General features: G+C 40.1%; 1 non-coding gene across 1 annotated transcript; it reads left to right on the forward strand.

Annotated features, from left to right (window-relative positions):
- Positions 1–2,215: 2,215 nt before the first annotated feature.
- On the forward strand, positions 2,216–2,322 carry LOC141626105 (small nucleolar RNA R71). Its single transcript, XR_012535830.1, has one exon. It is a non-coding gene; the product is annotated as a small nucleolar RNA R71 (small nucleolar RNA).
- The last annotated feature ends 20,665 nt before the right edge of the window (positions 2,323–22,987 follow it).

Here is a 22,987-nt window from a genome sequence, read left to right on the forward strand (position 1 = left end):
AATGCAATACAAGAATTGAAATGCAAGTTAGGGAGTTAGAAATATTAACAAATGGTGGTTTAGGGAGGACTCCACCAAACTCTCATTCTTGATGAGATGTCAAGGGGGCATGTTCAAGGTGTTGTTGATGTTGCTCAACACCTTGAAAAAGTAATCAAAATCTTGTTCATTATCATGGTAGAGGTCTTCAATAGACCGTGGCCCTTGTTGTCGATCTTGATCGATGGCATTACCAATGTAGGGATTAAAAATCCCTTCAAATTCGTCGTCCCAAAGACCACAAACTTCATTAAGTTGATCATTGAAAATCTCTTGATTTGATGGTGACAACTTTCCCATTTCCTTTTCTTGGCCAATGAGGCCATCTTCTTCATTGCTTGTCTTTGATGAGCTTTGCAAGCTCTCTTTGTCACAATTCACTTGCTCTTTGAATGGAGCATCTTCAATTTTCTTCTTCCATTGGAGTTCCGACTTCTTCCTTTCATCCTTCCGACTATAATGATCGATCATAAAACACGGTTCATGTAAACGAGGAGCTCTCATAGTCTTGTGAAGATTAAAATTTATACTCTCATCTCCCACTTCTAGAGTGAGCTCACCATGTTTTACATCAATCACCGCATCCGCGGTGTGTAAGAAGGGTCTTCCAAGAATGATTGGAATGTTGGAGTCTTCCTCCATATCAACAATGACAAAGTCCACCGGGATGAAAAACATCCCAATTCGCACGGGGACATCTTCCCATATCCCTAATGGTGTCTTCGTCGATCTATCGGCCATTTGGAGTGTGATATTGGTGCATTTAAGCTCTCCCATCCCCAACCTTTTACTTACCGAGTACGGCATAACACTCACACTAGCCCCTAGTTCACATAAGGCTTTGTTGATCGTGGTGTCGCCAATGGTACACGGTATTGAGAAGCTTCCCGGATTCTTTAGTTTTGGAGGTGAACTCCCTCGAAGTATTGCACTACTCACGTTAGTGAAGGCGATAGTCTCAAGTTTCTGGATCGACTTCTTCTTTGTGAGGATGTCTTTCATGTATTTCGCATAGGCCGACACGTGATTGATTAATTCCGTGAAAGGAATTGAGACTTCCAAATTCTTCACAATTTCCATAAACTTTCCAAGTTGGTCATCAAATTTGGGCTTGGCTTGACGACTTGGAAAAGGAAGTCTAATCACAATGGGCTCCTTCTCCTTGACCTTGTCTTCATTTTTCTTTGAAATTTCTTCTTTTGATGATTCTCCATCTTTGGAGTTTTGCACAATTTCTTCCTTATCACTAGCTTCCACAACTTCATCCTCAACTTGCTTCTTCGGTGCTTCATACCTTGTACCACTTCTCAAGTGAATGGCACTAACCGTTTCATGTCTTGGGGGATTACTTTGAGGTGGTAATTGCCCCTTTTGTTTTTGTGAGCTTGATGATGCTAGTTTAGTCAATTGTGTTTCCAACATCTTGGTGTGAGCTAGAATGTTGTTGATGGTGGTTTCCTTTGCTTGACTATCTTTTTGCATTTGAGTGAAAAATTCTTGTTGATTCTTTTGCATTTGGAGGACCGCTTTTTGAACATCAAAACCTTGGTCATTTTTGTGATTGTATGGATTTTGATTTTGGTAACCTTGGTTTTGGTTGTAAAAGGGTCTTTGATTTTGGTTTCTCATGGGAGGTGGAGTGTAAGTTGTTTGAGGATTTTGAACATTTTGGCTTTTGTATGATAGATTTGGATGAAACATGGTGTTTTCATTGTAATAATTTGAATAAGGGGTACCACTCTTGTATGCTTGGAAAGCATTTACTTGTTCATTTGTTCCCCTACATTCACTTTGGTCATGTCCCAAAGTTCCACAATTCTCACATATCCCACTTGGGATTGATGAGGATGCCGTCATGGCATTAACATGATGCTTTGGTGATTTTGAGACTTCTTCAAGTTTAGCCATAGCTTGTTCAAACTTCAAATTGATTGTGTCAATGTGAGCACTAAGTTGAGCACCCAATTGAGTAACGGAGTCCACTTCATGCCTTCCTCCTCTAGTAGCCTTGCGAGGTCTACTATATTGTGAGTTATGGACCGCCATTTCCTCAATCTTGTTCCATGTTTGATTGTCATCAACTTCGGTGAATATTCCATTTGATCTCATGTTGATAATGTTCCTTGAATCTTCACATAAACCATTCCAAAATTGTTATACCAAGAACCATTCGCTAAGTCCATGGTGAGGACATGAGCGACAAATTCCCTTAAACCGCTCCCAAGCTTCATACAAAGATTCTTCATCCCTTTGCTTAAAACCCGTAATTTGAGCTCTTAGCATGTTAGTCTTTTCCGGTGGGTAGAACTTTTTGTAGAAAGCTAGAGCCAACTTCTTCCAAGAATCTATTCCGAGAGTGGCCTTATCAAGGCCCTTCAACCATTGTTTCGCGGTGCCGATTAGAGAAAAAGGAAATAAGACCCATCGAATTTGGTCTTCAGTCACACCGGTTTGAGAAATCGCATCACAATAGTCACAAAAGGTTTCCATATGAGAATGAGGGTCTTCACTAGGCATCCCCCCAAATTGGCTCCTTTCGACTAATTGGATAAAGGCGGATTTGGCAATAAAATTTCCGGTTAGATGTTGTGGTGTGGGAGTACCATTGGGTAGGTTCTCCTCGGTGGGTACGGAATGCGATGAAAATTTAGGCATTGTAGGTTGATTTTGTGGGGTATTTTGTAATGGGTTCTCCTCACCTTCGCTTGCAAAAGGGTTGATGAACTCAATAGTTGGTTGAACAACCTCACTAATACCTCTCAAATTCCTCCTAGCAAATCTCCTATTGTTTGTCAAGGTTCTTTCAATTTCACGGTCAAAAGGTAACAAATCACCTTGTGACCTTCTAGACATGAAAAATATCAAACAACTCGAAAACAATTAGAACAAACCTTGAGGAGTTTTACTTCCCCAAGGCAAACAAAGACACAACTAATAAAAATAAAAGAAAATCTAAATCAAGTAAACACCGTCCCCGGCAACGGCGCCATTTTTGATCGGTCCGTTTCGTGTTCACAATTAAATAGATGTGGTCGTTATGTCACGTCCGAATCAAAACACAATTTATAGCTTCACAAACAACTCTACAATTAGTAAAGAGGCAAGTAAAGGTCGGATCCCAAGGGACGGGAATTGAGATGAGATTTCTATTGAAACTAGTGGTGTCTTAGGAGTGTCACAATTTGGGTTGATGTAGAAGGTCACTAAACTAAATAGCAATGGAAATAAACAAGCAAGATGAATTGAAAGGGTTGTAAACAATTGATAAAAAAAAGCACTAGGGTGTCATGGGGTCATAGGGGATTCATGGGAATTGATCATACAAACATGTTCTCAAATTATAAGCAAGCAATTATTATTGTGATGGATTGAGTTGGGTTATATCTTACAATCCTAGGAAAGTTTGGGTCCCGGAGCGGCATCGATTAGATTGTACAACACCTACAAGTCGACTTAGTCTTCCCTACTCAACAACATGCATGGTCTAATGAGACTCGAGTTGGTTTATGTCTTACAAGTCTCATTGAAAAGATAGGAGATGGTAGTAAATGGAAGGATTCATAGGCTTAGCATTTCATCAAACATAACATGTGCATGAGTTGAGATCATAACAAGCAAGCAAATAAACCATGAAAGCATATTAATTTAAGCATGAATCATTCCCCATGTCGGTTTCCCCTAATCCACAATCAACCCTAGCTAAGAGACTACTCACTCATTATCATGTTGATCATGCTAGCAAGGTTGTCAATCATACCAACAAAAGGAAACATGATGAATAAATGAAAGTAATTAACAATAATTAAAGAGGGATTAAGAGAATTATACCTACTAATGATTCCAATAATAAAGCAAAGATAAAAGAAGTACTTAATGCTTGATTGAGAGGTTGTCAATCTCCCAATAATAACCCAAATAATCTTCAATTACCCAAAATAAAGGATGAACAAATGAGGGATTAAGGAAATAAAACTTGTATTAGAACTTGATTAATTGTTGATTACAATACTAAAGAGAGATTTGATTGATATTAACTACTCTAATTATTGATAACAAGAACATGCTCTTCTAATTAGACTAATGGGGTATTTATAGTGGAAATTAGGGGGATGCATTAGGGTTAACTAAGGGCTAAACTAGTAATTACACTTTTTAGATTGAGCAGGGAGGAGCCGGTATTTTTCGAAGGAAAGGCTTCTTTCTTTGTAGCTTGGATAAGACGAAATTGCGCTGTACAGGAATCCGTGCGTTTTGGAGTCGGGACGGGCGGATTCTGGTGGTGGAACACGGGCGTCTTTGGAGGAATCCGGGCGGATTGTGGTGGCTGCTAACCCGAGTGTCTTTGGAGGAAAAAACACGGATTGTGCTTGTGGAGGACGGGCGGATTGGGGACAATCCGCACGGATTGTACCTCAGCAACATTTCTTCTTCTTTTCCTCCCTTTTCTTCATAAATTCCTTGGGGATTTCCTTGGGGACTCAAGGATCCTTTCTCAACACTGCTCATCTACTATAATATGTACAAAGGCCTTCTAATCTTGTCTCTCCTTGATGCTTGGTCATTGGATTCGATCAATTTAGTCTCGTTTTGCCATGAAAATGCAAGATTTGCACTCCTTCCCTACCGAGGGATCAAAATCTCAAAGAATATGCAAAACAAAGAACTAAAGACAATAAATGACCCAAATATGCACTAAAAAGCATGGGAACAAGGCTAATTCGGGGGCTAAATATGCGCTAATTATGGTCACATCAGTTTCATATGGGAGTTTGCTTTTGTTGTTGTTTTTCCCCCCAATTTCTTGTGGCATTTGACATTTTGAGAACATTTCTTTGCCATTTCTTTTGATGTTTGGCATTTCAACACTTGACAATTTCAACTTTTTCTTGCATTTTCTTTTGAACATTTTCAAAGTCACCCCATTTGTAGTGAGGGTGCTTATATTTGAAGCATAGGAGTTTTCATTTTTGTTACTCCTATTTTCTTTTGATGCAATTGCAAACTTTTTTTTTCTTTTTTTTTCTTGAACTCAAATTTGAACAATTTTTGTGCCCATTCCCTTTTTGATGACAAAAATGTGGTAGAATATAGATGATGGTTGTATGGTTTCAAGGGTCACCTTGGAATAAACGGTAGCCAAGGAGTTATCACAGCACAAGGTACTCTTGACTAGGTCTTGATCCATGGGTCAAAGGATACTAGCATGACACATCCTAGGGTGCTTTACAAGTATTCTAATGAGCAAAGTCTTAAGAAGAAAAAGTATCTACAAGGGCCTTATACAAACTTGTCAAGTTTTCCAAATAGGATGTTTTCACAAAAATTTTCCTAAATGCAACTAACATATATACAACCTAATGCATATGCTTCTATCAACTAGTATGACAAATAATCTAAATGCAATCCTATAATCACATTGTTTATACTGCATCAATCAAAATAAAGCCACATAGTCATTAACATAAAGAGGAAAAAGGAGATTGGAAAGATCATACCATGCGGTCTTTAATATCCTCATGTCTCGGATGTGGCGTAGTCGATCAATGTGAAAAAGGATAGACAAAAACAATATATACAAGACTACACTATAAAGGAAATGAACATATTTTTGGGTTTTTCAATTTTTTAAATTTTTATGGTTTTTATGCTTTATGGAATAAAAAGACATGTTTTTGTATTTTCAAAAATTTTCAATTTTTATCATTTTTGTTTTAAAAGTCATGTTAGAATTTCCCATCCCACACTAGTATGGGCATTGTCTTCAATGGCCAATACGATAGGAAATTATGCAAGCTATAAGAAAATGCACGATTTCTACACTAATTGCAAACTATATGACATTAAACACGTGATGCAAACTACACTACACTATATGGTGCATGATTTTGTTTGGTTGGAGAGCATAATTTGAATTAACTCCCAATGCTTATGCTTGATCTTCCCCAAACCAAATGAGACACTATTGCTAATGTCAAAAATAGGAAAGTTCATGCACAAGAATGATGTGCATGAAACTAATTTTGTCATTTTGGATTTTACATGTGGGAACAATTAATTTAACATTACGCAAATGTTGCCTAGGTGGAATAATAGTCCTACTTTTTACGAGGACACCCAAGAAAATGAAACAATCAATTAAAGCAAGTTAATAAATCATGAAATTCTTGTCATGAAAAAGAAATGAGGTGGAAATAAGAAAAACTTCACTGTGGCCTTGATGGGTTCCTCGTGCCCGCTCCATCTAGCTCATGAAGTATTCCTCAAAGGTCGTTATCATCCCCTCCGAATTCGCTATCCCAAGGTTCTCTTGATGCGTCACTCTCATGAAGTCCATGAACTCATCCCCCTCACTATTTAACTCCACCGTATCACCACTCAATTTTTCACCCTCTTCTTCTTCTTAACCATGCGCTTCACTATTGGCGTTTTCCGAATTCGGAAAGAGGATATTCATTTGGGCTCAAGAGGGAAGCATTTCCTCCTCACTAATATGTCCTTGCCGGGCTAATCGGTGGAATTGTGGATGCAAAGCATAGTAGTTGTCCACATTGGCCTCATATTGCCGTAGGTGCATGTCCTGAAGGATACCCGTGATAAAATCGTCGCTAAGGAGGATGAAGGGGTTTGGGTGATTGTAAGGTTGGTATTGGAATGGGTATGGTGGGATCACAACTTTCTTATTTTCATTTGCTTGGGTTTCTTGTTGTGGAGGTGGAGTATGAGGTTGGTTTTGGTTAGCCCGGTTTGCATTTGTCGGGATGAGGTAAGATGGGACTTGAGAGAGGGGAGCCTCTTCTAGGTGAAATCCTTGTCAATCCTTCCATGGGAAGGTATATAGGGGTGCTCACTTTGATGATCCATTTTATCCTTTTTTTCAAATCCCTCAAAGGCTATCCAATGATGTTGTTGTAGAAGTAACATTTCATCGATCCTTGTTTTTCCGGGAACAGGGGAGTAGGCATTGTTGTGATTGAAGTTGGGGTTAAAGTGTTTTGCAAGCTTGGTTACTAACCCGCCATTAACAATATGTATCATGCCATCATCATCCGAATTTCTAAACTTGGCCCATTTCTCGAGAAGTACTAGGGGTGCATTAAAGTTGTAACCACTCCGCCCTTGTATTTTGAGGTAAGATTCCATGAAAACAAGGTCGAGTTCATTGACGACCGCGGGATCGCGGCGGGCTAGAAGAGTACCGGTGAGGAATCGATAGGTGCACCTAATTATGGGGTTTTGAATGTAGGAGGCCGAGCATTCTTTGATGTAAGTAAAGTTGCGACCAATTAAAGCTCGCCAAAGAGGTGCTATAGAGTAGTTTTGGGGTCTAGATGTTCGGGTAGGCGAAACATCGAGACCTAGCACACTCGCAAATTCCACTAATGTTATCATCCGAGTTTCATTCTTAAGACGGAATTGTACACAAATTGTATTGTTTATGGTGGAGATTTTTAGGAAGCTCAAAAACTCAAGAACCAAAGGCCTATAGGTGAGCTCATGCATATTGAACATAGAAGAAAGACCAAATAGCTCAAATAGTGCCTCAGTTTGATGGTAGATGCCGAGTTTTCTCAAGGTGTCATGGCAAACAAATTTAGTGGGAAGAATGTTCTTACCGAGTAAACGATGAAAGACAAGCCTTTGGACATCATTAACAAATTCAATATTTGAGAATTAATTGAGTCTTGAGAGATCTACAACTTCTTCATTTTCTCTTCTTAGAGTGTTGAGGTGGGAAGTTGAAGAACTTCCAATCACTCTAGGTCTCCTCCTTTCTCTAGGTAGGGACCTTGTTGGTCTCATCTTGAAATAGATCTTGGATTTGGCATTAAAGATGAAGATATTATTTGCAATTTGGGGTCCTTTTTTAAAACCCTAGGTTTTGGGGGTTTTTGAATTAGAGAGGTAAGTGGATGCTTTTGATGTGTTGTGGGTTATATGGGAGGGTATTTTATGTTTTATAGAGGAAGGAAGGATGAGGTGTCATGAAATGTGTGGTGGGAGGAGTTTATAATTGTCGAGAAATAGAAGAGCAAGACGGCAGGGAGACGAGTGGCCGTGCTCGGGACGCTCAAATCTGTGCTTTAGGAGATGAGCATATCGAGCTCAGGACGCTCAGATCCATAGTCAGAGTTAAGTCCTAGTTTCTAAAGTAGCCAGGACGCGCGGATTTTCAATGAGACGAGCGTCTGTGGCCTGAGACGAGCGTATTCCTCTGGGGACATTCGGATATATAGTCAGTGCGGGTTCTCCAATTTCCAGGTACCTTAAGACGAGCGGGTAGTTCCCAAGACCCTCGGATTCTGCCCAAGACGAGCGGGTTGAACAAAAGACGCTCGGATTGCCTGTATTTCCCACGGACTCAGATCTGCCCATGGTAGTTTCTTCTCCTTTTGATCTTATGACCGTATCGGCGCGTAGATGATGACCAAGGGGTTGACTCGAGTGTTTGAGCTATCACCTGTCGATGAACTTACGAACTGTCATAAAATCGTTCCGCGTATCAAACATGCGGCCCAATCGTCACTGGGTGGTTGGCGGGAGGTGTAGAAATGAGGTATCTATATCTACCATCCGCACACACAAAACATTACCCTTATAACACATATCATATAATTGCATATTACACACGCAAGTACTGTAATACTCCGTATTTACGAGTCTTTGGGTACTCTATCGAGTAGGCCTTACTCTGTCGAGTAAGGGTAAGTTTCGTTTTAAAATAGTTTCTGACCTGTTGGGTACTCGATCGAGTAACTAGGATTCTCGATCGAGTACCTTAGATACTCGATCGAGTAGCCGGTTTACGGGGAGTTTTTCTCGGGTTTTGTTAATTATGCGATTAAGATATAGAACCTTTTCCGTCATCATTCTAAACACTTATGCAAAACCTAATTTACTGTCAAAGAGAGAAAGCAAGTACGTTCATCATCTTAATCGCATTGTTAGCAAATACCGGAGTTTGGAAGGTCGGTTTTCATCGTTTGTTATACCGTTGAGATCCTTGCGTCAAGGGTAAGATCTATGTACCCTTTTTAATGTCTTTCCTTTAAGTTGGTTAAACCCTAATCTGGGGATTTAGGGGTTTTTGAGTAGTTTGTGATTTGGTAGCAGTTGTATGTTGTATGATAGGAGGAGGTTTCGTAGAAGAAGCTTTTTGATACAGCTGTAGAGACCATCTGTTAGTTGTGCTTTCCAGGTAGGATTTCCTACTCAATATTAGTCCCATAATGGGATGATTGTTGATGTGTTGTGGTTGATTGAATAATATAGTAATTGTATTGTGACGGTTTGTCAATTTTGATTGTTTGTCTCTGGTTCTCGAGGCGTGTCCTCGGCTGAGTGGGGTCACTTGCAGGAGTGGCTTCACGCCTTAGTTTCGCCCTTCATGGAACCCGCCACGGAAGGGGATGTGCACATTAATGGACAGGGTTATCGCTCATTATGAGGAGCGGGGTTTTGGAGGGTACGGCTGCGGTCCCCCACTGGCAGGGCTGGTCCAGTGGACAGACGGTGATTGAGATTGTTGGGATTGGTGTGGTTGTGTGTGTGTGACGGTTAAGCTGTCTGTTTATCTTATTGTTGATATATTAAGTTGTGTGATTAGTACTGACCCCGGTTGTTGTTTTGTAAACCTGCGGTGATCCATTCGGGGATGGTGAGCAGTAATTGAGCAAGTTTGAGTTGAGTACTGGGATAGTTGGGATGTGCCACCGTCTGACGATAGAAGTCTTCCGCTGTAGTCTTTTAGTTTTATGACATTTCAAAGTATTTCAAAGAGACGAGTTGGTTTTAAGAACTTGTACCCGTATTTTGGGATTTGGTTTCAGTTGTACTTTTCACTAAAGTTATATCATTTAAGTTGTTTCGTTATTGTCTTATGAATATCATGCCTCGGGTAACCGAGATGGTAATATCTTCATACCTGAGTGGTCCTGGTAAGGCACTTGGAGTATGGGGGTGTTACAAATGGTATCAGAGCGACGATCCTGAAACCTGTAACCAATGAAACTAATGAACATAGGGAGTCAATTAAAATGAACCCGGGGTAAAGGTTGTAGGAGCTAATGCAAAGGCTTGGGAGACGTCCTGAAGTCGCGAACTCGCCCTACAATTTTGAACCGGTCACATGGGGGGGCGTGTATGTCAAGGTCGTATGCGTTGTTTGGTTAGCTTGTGTGTGAATGTGATGAAGTGTGTGTAACCGTTGGATGTTTGCAGTAGAAAGTTGAGAATATGAAAGAAAGGTTGATGATATATGTAGAACTGTTGTTGGAATGAGAAACATGATGGATGTTTACAATGTGGCGTTTAATAACATGATATAATGATTTCGTAGATCGTATGAAAAGATGCGTAGCATTATATGCTTAGTTATGATATAACGTTGGTTTTATAAAGTTTTTAGCATGTTAGCATATGATATAGCATGCGGGTAGCGTTTCTGAGTTAGCATGACTCGATCGAGTGGGACTGACTTGATCGGGTGGGTTTTTAACGATTTTGAGTCCAGGATCGTGTTTTTGGGCACTCGATCGAGTACCTCGGGCACTCGATCGAGTAGGGGGTCACTCGATCGAGTAGCCTAGCTACTCGGTCGAGTATGTTAGAGATCAGAAGGTCTGTTTGGGGTCTGATGTTGGGGCACTCGATCGAGTATAGTGGGCACTCGATCGAGTAGCCTGTTACTCAATCGAGTATGTTTGGGAACTCGATCGAGTAGGGTCCGGGAAGCTTGTTTTCTTGTTTTGAGGTTTTGGCGCCTATGTTTATATCCACCCCTTTTTCTGTTATAGTTTCAAGATGCCGCCCAAGAAGAATGCGTTGTATGCGAGAGCTGAGCTTATGAACATAGATGACATCGTTAGGATGTTGGAGCATCAGGATGCTCTTACTGAGGCTTTAAAGACTGTGGGGAAAGATAAGGATAAGGATAAGGAGAAAGAGGTTGATCACTCTAAAATCAGCCTCTATATAGCGAGGTTTAACCCGAAAGAGTACAAGGGAGTTGGGGAGCCGAACCTTCTTGATAGCTGGCTTAGAGAGATGGAGAACATATTAAATTTGGTTCACTGTCCTGATTAGATGAGAGTGGAACAGGCTGCATTCTATCCGAGGGAGGCAGCTGACAAGTGGTGGGATACGGTGAAAGTGAGTGCTAAGGAGTTATATGCGAACCAAGGTTTACCTGCTATACCTTGGGAAGAGTTTCGTATGGCTATGAGAAAAGAGTTTGTACCGGAGCATGTGAGGAGTAAGTTGAGAGAAGAGTTTGACAGTTTTAAGATGACCGCCGAGATGTCGTGGGCCGAGTACTACGAGGCAGTTCAATGAGAAGTCTAGGTATCCGAGGATATGGGTTTGAATGAGGAGAATCGGCGCGAGGTTTGAGAGGGGGTTGACCCCTAAGATTATGGATAAGTTACCCGTGAGAGTACTTACTGATGTTAAGGAAGCTTATGAGAGGGCTGGGAGAACTGAGAGGTTGGTGGAGATGGCTCAGGAGAGGTTAGGTGGCGAGAAAAGGAAGTCTGAGAGCGAGGGTGGTGGCCAATCTAATCACAAGAAAGGCAACCACAATCAGTCTAGAGGGTTTTCTTCTGGGTCGGGTTCGATCTTTGGGGCTTCCTTTGGGCGTGGCCGTGGAAGTGTTAGTGGTAGTTGGGGAGTGACCTGCTATAGTTGTGGTGGTGTAGGTCACAAGAGACATGAATGCACAAGTGCACCTGGAACTTTCCAGAGAGCTGCGCAGAGCTATGCGAGCAATAGACCGACTTGATCATGGGCAAACTGGGGAAGTCAGAGCTATCAGAGTGGAGGTAACCGCAACGGTGGTAATTCTAATCAGAAACCACCGACGAACAACAACAACAACAATCAGGGGTCGGGTGCTAAGCCGACCACATCAGCCAGTACTGTCCAGGAAGGTGGACAGAAGACCAGTGGAAAGCTGTTCATGATGGACAAGAAAGCAGCTGAGGAGGATGCACATGTTATCACCGGTATTTTTCTTGTTAATGGTATTTATACCTTTGTTTTGTTTGATTCGGGGGCTTCTCAGTCGTTTGTATCTTCGAGTCATGTTAAACGGTTGGGTTTGAGGGTGTATGAGTCTATTAGTGAGCAAGTTTTTATACCTTCGGGTGAGTCTGTATCTTGTGGGAGGTTATATATGAAAGAAAAGTAGATCTATATACTTACATATTCATATATGTTATAATTTAATTTGTCATAAAATTAACTAATGATCTTATGCATGCAAACTATTTAACAAAATATAGAAGAAATCACTCTTACATTGGAATTTCGGTTCATATGGGCACAAAAGAGATCTCCTTCTCTTTTGTTCTTGAGCTTTCCTTTTGGATGAACAAAGACCCAAGTGTAGGATCTCTCCCAAGGAATTATACCCAAAGCACACTCTTAAATAAAATCAATATTATAACTACTAATACAATATTAATTTTGTAAGAAAATTGACCCAAAATAATTTTGGTTTTATCTCCTAAAACCGGGTAGGAGAAGGAGGAAGAAGGGAAAATATTTTTATCTCTCTAAAAATATTTTTGATGAGATGAATGAATAATAATTATCACACACACATGCATATGGTGAATAATAAAATTTAAGCAAAAGAACCCTTGTTCTTTTCTAGGTGAAACCGGGTAGGAGGGTGGAGGAAGGCCAATGCATGGGCTTGGTGCTCTTCCACAAGAGACACTAGGTATGCATGCCTAGTTGTAGAAAAATGATTACATTTTCCACTAATTTTAATTAACATTATAAAAATATGTTAATCACACCCAATATTTCGGTCCATATGGATAACATGGAATCCATTTTATTTTTTGTCAATTGTCAATATGTCACATGTCATATGTTGCATAAATTTGTTGTGCATTTTTAACATATTAAAAATCAACATATTATTAAAATACGTCACATACAAAAATCGACTTAGTAATTCATAATTACTTGTACCAAAATATTTTACCAATTATAAATCACAACAATGTGTATTTATAATAATTCATTCAAATTTAATTGTTTTCTTAAACAATAATTTCATCTGAGTAATGATACAATTCGATTACTCAGACCGTATCTCATTTTAATCAATTTCAATGTGATACGTAAATTTTACTTCCAAAATCGTCCGTCAATTTTCAAGTAATTTAATTAACTCGTAACATTATACGATTAATTAAATGATCAATTAAGAGTGTCGCCCTATAGGTATGACCTAGGGGATCAACTGATCACCACCGTCGCACGAAAGTAATGTCAAACTCTAGTCAGCCAATCATTACCGATATATGTTGACCAGTTGTTAGTAAAAATACTTCCCAATTGTATTCTTTAAAAAATGAGATTTAAACATGTGATCATCATGATCAACAGTCGTGATCGCATTATTGTCGGAGGACACATATTCCATCAATCTCCCACTTGTCCTCGACAAGTGTGCGTCACCAATTCTCTTGTCCTATTACTATCTCCCACTCAATGCAAGGTGTCTTTCAGGTCGTACTTACAAGTGATCATATCTTGAGTGGTTTCCTCGATCTGGAGAATAACTTATTGACCGGACTTATCTATCATAGATACTTTCCGAGCGTGGCCACGCTTTTCCAGTTCATTACTCCTCGAGTGGACCTGAGATATTGTTATAACCCTGACTAGGGGTGGACAATTCCTATCGCACTCATTCCCTTCGACTAGCCACAGCCATCATAACCCAAAATATGCCCATTTGACCCCATTTACAAAGGTCGTAGTAACACAAATCAAAGTTAATCTGAAACTGTTCCATCTTAGGCGAATAGTCTTTAGTCAAAAGAATCGACTCATTTGAATACTATAGCAGCTCTCGCCACGACCAGGCTATATAAATTTGCCAGATCTCTATAAGCGGTCATAAGGCCCGACAAAATGTTCCTAACAGTCTGCCTATGTGATCGACTAGTCATCTCACATGACTCTATGGCACTTGAACTTGTCATCAATCGCATCACACTCTAGTCACTTCGAGATGTCACCTCATACAAGTGACTATGGGCAAATACTATGTTAATCTGTGTTCACTTTAACGGGGTTCAATTGTCATTACAACCCGTTTGGATGTAACAATGTATAAATTAAGATAAAAGACAAATGTGATCATGAACATGAACAAAAACAACACTTTTATTTCATTTCAAAATCTAACATAGACTTGGTACACGTTTAAGTCCCATGGACGCCATATGTCCATCATGTTTAGCCTGCGATAAAGGCTTGGTGAGCGGATCGGCTATGTTGTCATCCGTCCCAACCTTACAAATCACAATTTCATTTCTTTCAATGAAATCTCTAATTACATGATATTTTCTAAGTACATGTCTAGATCTATTACTAGACTTTGGCTCCTTAGCTTGGAAGATCGTCCCACTATTATCACAATAGAGAGTGATGGGATCATTGGCGGTAGTGTTGGGGCTGGTGTCCTTTACAGTTAGTGCAAGGACTTACAAATCTCTAAAAGGATCAAAGGGTATACTTTTGTATTATTATCAGTTGGTCCACGTTTATCAATAACGGTTGGCTTGCTAGATAAGTTTGACGTTATTGTCATACAGATGGCGGTGATCAACTGGTCCCTAAAAGTCACACCTATAGGATACGTTTGAGAGATGTGACGGTATGAAAATACAGTCATGTTGATGCCAATAATTGACTAAGCAGTTAGTCCGAGTTATTTGACTAATAATTAGTCAAATGTGATGTTGAGATATTTTATTTAATACGGATTAAATAATAATGGCTAAGGCGAATTAAGCAGTTAATTCGTAAATTAAATATAAACGATCTATATTTAATTAATGTATATTGAATTTATTTAATTATACAATATTGTCTTTGTCGGACATGTATTAATATATCGACTGAGTCATGTCACTAGTTGATACGTTAATAACCGATAACCGATGACGATTTATAATTGAAAACCCGACATATACATTTTAGTAATTTGGAGCTGAACTGCGAGTTAGAATAAGGAGGAAGTGAAAGCCCACTCCCTCCCCTTGGGCTCTCGGTTTGGCCGAACAAGACAAAAGGAGAGAGCCTCTCTCCTTTTGACCTAAGAAATTCATTTGTCTCAGAAATTAGGGTTTCGGAGCATTCTTCTCTGAAATTTCTAGATCTCACATCGAATAACCTCACAATAGCTCTCTCGATATTGCAAGTCAATTAGAGAGCATTTCTAGCACAAGGGCATAGTCTCAGACGGTCTTAGGTGCAACGATTAGGAGGAAATCTCTGTTGATTTCTGTTCTTTACGCCGCACATTAAAGGACCCGAGGTTGATTCTTCATCTTTATCGTTTTCTATTGTATTTCGTTTATGACCATAAATCGCATGTTATATTTACGTTATAATCCTTAAAATTAAGGGAATTTTACGGATATTTCCCTATAAGTGGTATCAGAGTGAGGCCACGTAAATTTTCATTGTGATTTTTCATAAATCGATTTGAAACGATTTTGTTTTTGTCTTAAAACCGTGCGGCATCAGCCATACTCTCACGGCAGAATTTTTTTGATTCGGCTGTTTTTATATGTTTTGTAAACCGTGCCATGTGATACACGGATGTTTTCTTTTTGCATATTGTTATTTTAATCGATCTTTATAGCAATATGTTCATGTTTTGCAATTTGTTGATTTAATTTTACTCGGTTTTAATCAAAATTACAATTGTTTTGTTTCGACAAAACTGTTTTCACGAGGGTTTTGTTTTTCCAGAAACTTTTGTTCTCGATCGAGCATGTTCTTACTCGATCGAGAGGTTTTCTGTCTTGTTTTTACTCGATCGAGTCCTTGCTGTACTCGATCGACCACTTTTAAAACCCTGACTGCTCGATCGAGACCTCCTCGTACTCGATCGAACAGTTTTGCTGATAAAGGTCCTCGATCGACCTCGTGTTTAGTCGATCGAGCACTTTCTGATTGGCAACTTCATTCGATCGAGCCCTTTTTCTTCCTCGATCGAGAACTTTTGTCCCTGGATCGAGGGAATTCGTTTTGGCAGCGTGTAAATTTTTAACTCTTTTGTTTTAAAATTTTCTTTTGGCCATAATATGTACTTTATACGGATATTGTACACTCGCTATGATTGTGAAACGGTTCACACACGTACCATTGAGTTATTTTAAAGCGTATTTAAAGTAACGGATTGTAATAGATTAAAATAAACTGATAGAAGCGGTTTTATCACATAAATTTTAATCGTTAAAAAGGTGGTTTGGATAAATTTAACATAATTACGGAATTATGTCACGAATAAATTTAATTTTTTAGTTGATGCATTGTTTTTTTTTTCGTTATTGTTGAATGTTTTTGAATGCTTTTATTACGTATTTATTTATTTTACAAACGTTTGTAACTTAGTGTGGCCTTAGTAGAACGTGTTACCGTAATGATGGAACACGGTCTTGGTTGTATTTTGAGATCTCGTATCTCCGTTTTGGATTTTTCACTTGTAATTACAGTTTTTTGTATTTAGAATGTAAATAGGTTTATATTTGTAAATTTTAAATTGTAATTTTTGAGAAGACCAAAGATGGAGAACCGGATGCTCACTCCCGCTGCATGGACAAACATGGAACATCAAGACAAGCTTCTCGGGTCCAACGGTGGATTCCAAAGTTGTTTTATGTTCTTTTTATTAGGATAGGCCACACTAGGAATTTTATTTACGTATTGCACTTTTATTTATTTTTCGTAACGATAATATGCATCATATTCCGCCTAAAACCAAACCACCTAATAATTGCATGAAAACTGACTCATATAGAGGTCACACGTTAGTTTTCTATGACATTCATATGTCACACGATTTTAAGCCATCACCTAAATTAATTCATTCACGTAATGCTAGTTTTTCGTTCACTTAAAATGAATTAAAATTAAGTTGATCGGATGTTCCTCGTAGAGAATGGTCTTTATAGGTCAAACTCCAATGAGTCCCTTCTTCGTCGGTAGGCATAATATGACCCCTTCTACGTCGGGTAAGTTGGAACCGATTGACCTATTTTATCTCAACACTATGGTCACTCGTACGATCCTGTGATTATGGTGGACTATAGATAGGATTTACGGAAATCTATCGACCAAGAGTTCTTACGGAAGAATTAGCTAAACAGTTGGCTTATCAATTTACAGAAATTGAGTCTTGGGATCACTTGTATCATTCTTGAGGGAGATCAATTATGCAAGTGCGAGAGTCTACACGTTAAAATGAATTTTTAAATAGACTTAAATCACCTCGATGAGTTGCTTATTTCGTTTTTGTTTTTCTTTCTTTTTCAGTGTAGAACACGAATATTTAAACTGCTAATAACGAAATGGCTGGTCCTACTAACGACCCAATGCCAAGTGCCACATTGGACCGTGAGTCCTGGCTTCGGATCTTCATGAATCAGATGAATCAGTCTACTCGACTGAAGAATGATGGATCATACTTCGCGGACTGGGAGGCGGCATTACGGAATGTCGCGCCGCGACGGAAGCTCAAATATCTAATAGAGCCCATCCCGCCAAACCCAGGTCCCACGGCTAGAGCTAATGAGATCGCCAAGTTTAACGATTTTTGTATGGAAGCGGGTGCGATTAAAAACGTACTCATTTTTGCAATGGAACCCAATTTGCAGAAACGCTTCATAGCCCATGGTGCAAACAAGATTTTCACCACGCTCACTAAGGAATTCTCGAAAGCACCGAGAATCGTGACCTATGAGCATACCACTTGCTTCTTTGATGCGAGACTCCAGAAGGGCCAACCAGTTAGCCCACACATTCTCAGCATGATTGAGAATGTCGAGAAGCTGGAGACGCTTGATTGTAAGATCAGCGAGAACATTGTGATTGACCGCATGCTTCATTCACTCCACGATGGTTTTGCGCTCTTTAGAGCGAATTACTATATGAATGATTTGAAGAAAAGTCCCCATGAACTGCACTCCCTTCTCGTATGACCGAGAAGGACATGAAGTTCGGTGGGAGCATGAAACAGGATGTTCTCGTTGTGTCAAACAAGGGCAAGGGTAAGGGCAAAGCTAAAGCAGACCTAGCAGTAGGTAAGGCGAAGTTTAAGAAGTCGGGTTCAGGTAAGAGTGGTCCTGGTGAGTCGAGCAACTCATCAGGCGCGACAAAGAGCAAGGATGGTAACATGGAGTGTCACCATTGCCACAAGACTGGGCATTGGAGGCGTACATGTCCCGTATACCATGAGGACATAAAGGCAGGTCGCGTTAAACCTGTTGGTATGTCTTCTTCTTCTACTTTTATTCATATGATTGAGATTAACCACGCAAGTTACGGAACTTGGGTACTAGATACTGGTTGTGGTTCTCATCTGTGTAATCATGTGCAGGGGCTCCGAAACATCGAACCCCTCGTAAAGGGTGAGGTGGACCTGCGTGTCGGGAATGGAGCACGAGTGGCTGCCGTCTCGAGGGGAACATATGTGATCCAGCTTCCTAGCGGATTTGAGTTATTTTTATATAACTGCTATTATGTACCCAGTCTTTCTAAAAACATTATTTCTGTTTCTGCACTTGACAAACTTGGTTTTTCATTTGTAATAGAGAATAATTCTTGCATTTTCTCATTACACAATATGATTTATGGCAAGGCAGTCTCCATGAATGGAATTTATGTTTTAGATCAGACCACTGAAATATTACACGTAATGAATAAAAAGTTAAAGGTTGGTGACAAAGATCAAACATATCTATGGCACTGCCGTATGGGACACATTAATCAGAAACGCGTAAAACAGCTCATGAAAAATGGAGCTATCTCGGCCTTTGATTTTCAATCATTTGGCACGTGTGAATCATGTCTCATCGGTAAGATGACTCGGATTTCCTTCAAAGGTGTTGGAATGCGCGCTGCTGACCTATTAGGACTCATACATACGGATGTGTGTGGACCTATGTCAATCACCGCACGAGAAGGCTATAGGTATTTCATCACTTTCACGGACGATTTAAGTAGATATGGCTATGTCTACTTAATGAAGCATAAAAGTGAATCCTTTGAGAAATTCAAAGAATACCAGAATAGGGTACGGAACCTACTGGGTAGAAAGATTAAAACACTACGTTCAGATCATGGTGGCGAGTATCTTTCTCACGAGTTTGATCAACACCTTAAAGACTGTGGGATTGCCTTACAGTTAACTCCACCTGGAACACCTCAGTTGAATGGTGTGTCCGAACGGAGAAATCGAACTCTACTTGATATGGTTCGATCCATGATGAGTCACACCGTGTTGCCTGACTCATTATGGGGTTACGCTCTTCTGTCAGCTGCTCTAATACTTAACCGAAGTCCGTCTAAAGCTGTTGACAAGACTCCATATGAACAATGGAAGGGAACGGTCCCTAACTTGTCCTTTATACGGGTTTGGGGCTGCGAGGCTTATGTCAAGTGGAGACACGAGGATAAGCTCGGCCCGCGATCGGTCAAAACATACTTTATAGGTTATCCTAAAGGAACACTTGGTCATTACTTCTATTCGCCAACCGAACAACGTGTATTTGTTGCGGCTAGTGCGACATTCTTAGAGAAGGAATTTCTCGAGAATGCAAAGAGTGATAGAACCTTCGACCTGTCGGAGATTCCAGAACCAAATACCGAGCAACCATTGGAGGAACCAGTTCCTTCAATCCCGGCTGCGGTTAATATTCCTGAGGAACCTAGGAGGTCGGGAAGAGTCTCTATTCCTCCGGACAGATACATTGGTATGGTCGAGGAACATGACATAGATGACATTCTACTCTTAACAAGTAGTGAACCCACAACCTATAAAGGTGCCATGACCAGTTCTGACTCAAAGCTATGGCTTGAGGCCATGCAATCCGAGATGGACTCTATGTATGAGAACACCGTATGGGATCTTGTTGACTTACCTGCTAAGGTTCGTCCCCTTCAATGCAAATGGCTTTACAAGATAAAGCATTCCGTGGAAGGTCAACAAGATATCTACAAAGCACGACTAGTTGCTAAAGGTTTCACCCAAGTGCCAGGCTTGCACTACGATGAAATTTTTGCACCCGTAGTCATGCTGCGTTCCATTCGGATTATCTTAGCGATTGCCGCTTTTCATGACTATGAAATTTGGCAAATGGACGTGAAAACCGCCTTCTTAAACGGCTTTTTGGAGGAAGAGTTGTACATGGTGCAGCCCGAAGGTTTCATCGATCCACAACATCCTAAGAAAGTGTGCAAGATTAAGCGTTCCATTTATGGACTTAAGCAAGCATCTCGGAGTTGGAATCATCGCTTCGACCAAGTGATAAAAGAAAATGGATTCATTCGATCAGTCGAGGAACCATGTCTTTATATCAAGTCGAGTGGGAGCAAGATTGTCTTCCTAATACTGTATGTTGACGACATACTCCTGATTGGGAATGACATACCTCTCTTAACTTCGGTGAAAGTATGGTTGAAAAACCATTTCCGGATGAAAGATCTGGGAGAGGCACAAAGAATTCTAGGCATCCGTATCTATCGAGATAGATCACGTCGGATGTTATCTCTCGATCAGAGTCTTACATAGACAAAGTCCTAGAGAGATTCAAAGCATGACTAACTCCAAAAAGGGGTTTCTTCCTATGGCTCCGGGGTGCATTTGAGCAGGTCTCAGGCACGGAGACACCGGAAGAGAAAGAGCGCATGACACGGATTCCTTATGCCTCGGCTATAGGATCAATCATGTATGCCATGATATGCACACGTCCGGACGTGGCATATGCATTGAGTATGACAAGTCGATTCCAACAAACATCCGGGTGAATCACATTGGATGGTCATCAAGAACATTCTTAAGTACCTACGGAGGACTAAAGATTGGGCATTGACTTATGGAGGCGAACAAAATGCAAGAACCTAAGCAGTTACGCAGATGCTAGCTTTCAAACGGATCGAGATGACTCGAAATCTCAATCTGGATTCGTTTTTACTCATAATGGCGCTGATCACCAGTGGAAGAGTTCCAAACAAACTGCTACAAGAGATTCTACGATCGAGTCCGAGTACTATGCCGCGTCCGAAGCTACAAAGGAAGCGATATGGATGCGTCAATTCTTACATGGACTATCCGTAGTGCCTAGTTCGAATGACCCGATAACCATCTATTGCGACAATAGTGGTGCCATCTTCCAAGCTAAGGAGCCTAAGTCTAGCAACAAGTCTAGACATGTACAACGGAAAGCTCATCTAATCCGAGATTACATGGAGCAAAAGGAAGTAGTGATAGAAAAGATTGCTACAGATGATAACATAGCAGATCCTCTCACTAAACCATTACGACAAGATAAGCATGAAGGGCACGTTAATTCCATGGGAATTAAACGTGTTCCTAAGTTGTAGTATTCTTTTATGGATTAGATTCATTTTCTTTTGTACTCTATACAACATCATTGTTTTGATATTTATATATTTTGTTTTTCATGTGGATTTGCACGACAAATTTTGAACACCACAAAGTGAACTGAACAAACATTATATTTTTGGTCCTTAATTGCCCACGTGAGCTGATAACTCAAGGTAATTATTTTGTGACGTTGGTTGATGGTGGGTTCAACGAGCCATAAGTCAAAACGTTGGTGACCAATCACAGAGGCGATTTATACGGATATTTCGTAGGACACAATTGTGACATCGACGTGGAGTCCTAAATGTTTTATAACATTCGGTGCCCGGTCGTGGATAGGACCTCCATGGTGATCCTAAGAGTCGATTCTTTTGACTATCGACTGTCTCTTGAGACTAAGGCAGATTTTGGGTGACTTTGGTTTCTTTCTCACGGTCATCCGTAACAGGGGCCAAGTAGATTTTTTTCTGGGTCATTTCATGTTGTGCTTAGATCGGAAGGAGTCGAGTTGAAGGAAATATTCAGCCTTTATCGGGTACTCGATATTTCTCAGGGCCACTCGAGGAGTCAGAATCGAAATGCATGGCCATGCTCGGATACGGATTCGTTTTATCGGTTAAGTTACTCTCTAGTCGGGGAAACCACTCTTGATACTGATCGATTGTAAAATACGACCTTTGCGGATCCGGATCTGCAAATTGTTTTACATTGAGTGGGAGAAATTTTAAATGAGTATGAGAATCGGTTATCGCACATACACTTGTACGGACAAGTGGGAGTTTGTTGATTTGTGTCCTCCGGTTAGTGCGGATAACGTCATTGCACATACACTTGTACGGACAAGTGGGAGCTTGTTGGGGCTGGTGTCCTTTACAGTTAGTGCAAGGACTTACAAATCTCTAAAAGGATCAAAGGGTATACTTTTGTATTATTATCAGTTGGTCCACGTTTATCAATAACGGTTGGCTTGCTAGATAAGTTTGACGTTATTGTCATACAGATGGCGGTGATCAACTGGTCCCTAAAAGTCACACCTATAGGATACGTTTGAGAGATGTGACGGTATGAAAATACAGACATGTTGATGCCAATAATTGACTAAGCGATTAGTCCGAGTTATTTGACTAATAATTAGTCAAATGTGATGTTGAGATATTTTATTTAATACGGATTAAATAATAATGGCTAAGGCGAATTAAGCAGTTAATTCGTAAATTAAATATAAACGATTTATATTTAATTAATGTATATTGAATTTATTTAATTATACAATATTGTCTTTGTCGGACATGTATTAATATATCGACTGAGTCATGTCACTAGTTGATACGTTAATAACCGATAACCGATGACGATTTATAATTGAAAACCCGTCATATACATTTTAGTAATTTCGAGCTGAACTGCGAGTTAGAATAAGGAGGAAGTGAAAGCCCACTCCCTCCCCTTGGGCTCTCGGTTTGGCCGAACAAGACAAAAGGAGAGAGCCTCTCTCCTTTTGACCTAAGCAATTCATTTGTCTCAGAAATT

This window comes from Silene latifolia, chromosome X, assembly GCF_048544455.1.
Source record: "Silene latifolia isolate original U9 population chromosome X, ASM4854445v1, whole genome shotgun sequence".
Classification (NCBI taxonomy): Eukaryota; Viridiplantae; Streptophyta; class Magnoliopsida; order Caryophyllales; family Caryophyllaceae; genus Silene; species Silene latifolia.